Genomic DNA, 1691 nt, shown 5'->3' with positions numbered 1-1691 from the left:
AACAACTGCTGTAATCTCTCTTCTTGTTTCTTTTCTCATTCTTCTTGTCTCTTTTCTTGTTTATTTTTCGTTCTTCTTGTTTATTTTCTTTTTCCTCCAAAAACTTCGGTAATCTTTCTTCTTGTTTCTTTTCTTGTTCTTCTTGCTTCTTTTCTTGTTTATTTTCTCATTCTTCTTGTTTCTTTTGCTGTTTTTGTATTGCTGCCCTCAAATCTGCTAAGCTGTAGTTTGATTTGCCGCTTCTCTTCTCGTTTCGTACTTCTTTTTTTTTGTCCCACTCTCTGACACCAATTTGTTACGTATCTGCTTGTTCGTTTTTTAATTTTCCGTAGAAATTCTTTCCGAAAAACTTCAGCAATACATGTCCTTCCTTAAATAAAACTAGTTTATTCTTTTTCAATACAACTTTGTAATACACTTAATTCCCACAGTCTGTTTAACTTAAACAAACGCTATAATTCACAACGAACGATTCACTGCTTGACTCAATTGTCCGTCTCTATCTCTGTATGCAATTCAATTCCTTTGTTGCCGTCACTTCTTGGCGGTCTTATATATATTATAAAAGCATACATCTCGTCTCTTCGTCAATCTTCTAGAAACTCATCACGTGTCACGTGACTTCCGCTGTCGTAATAACGGATTTTCCATAACTCAGCTACACAGATTTCGAAAATAATATTCTTTTTTATCTATCACATAAGATTTTTTACAAATCGGGAAGAAGAAAAACTCTTACTTAGATCAAATTATTATTTCGTTTACCACAATGAACATTTTTTCTATTATGTTTGTTAACACAAATACAAACAAACTGAAGAGAAAGAACATCGATGTCAAACAAACGTGCATCCTCATTCATCCTGATTTTTTTTGTAAATCTACGTCTTTTAATCTCAAAACTATGTATTGTGGTCTTTCTTTTATGTATTGTGTTAGGACATTTTGTGAAAAATCAGTACCTAATCGAGAAAAATGGGTATCATTTTCAGATTCAGCATACTGGAATTACTGTAGAACATGTAAAAATGTCAAGACAATAAAACCATCGCAGGCCTGTGTTATCATCACTTGATGATTTTTTCATCACTTTTTATAACTTGTATAAGACCATTCAGTTTCTGGATATACTTGTTCACTGGCATGATGACTATCTCACCACTACTACCCACATTAACAGATACCTACGCAGTATATTACAGATTGAATCATTCAAAAGCTGTTAAAAGCGGAATTATATCAAACATGTTAGATAAAGCCAAAAGAGGACTGGCATGACCTGTTGGTTAGGGTGCTGGACTCGCAATCTTCGTGTCGCGAGTTCGAATCCCCGTCACACTGAACATGCTCGCCCTTTCTGCCATGGGTACGTTATAATGTTTCAATCAATCCCATTATTTGTTGGTAAAAGAGTAGCTCAAGAGTTGACTAGCTATCTTCCCTCTAGTTTATCACTGCTAAATCAGGGATGGGTAGTGCAAGTAACCCAATGTAGCTTTGCTCGAAATTCAAAATCAACCAATCCAAAATCAGAAAGATTTATGATGAAAACCATGTTGAAAAAGAACTAACCTTCCCAGAGATATTTATCACTATCAAAAACAACGGATACCCTTCCAGTTTTATATTGTTACTTATCTGCTTGTTTGTTTGTTTCTAGTAGAAATTCTATCTGAGGATCTTTAGCGATA

Source organism: Limulus polyphemus, unplaced genomic scaffold (assembly GCF_000517525.1).
Source record: "Limulus polyphemus unplaced genomic scaffold, Limulus_polyphemus-2.1.2 Scaffold599, whole genome shotgun sequence".
NCBI lineage: Eukaryota > Metazoa > Arthropoda > Merostomata > Xiphosura > Limulidae > Limulus > Limulus polyphemus.
Note: the sequence above shows the minus strand (reverse complement) of the source record.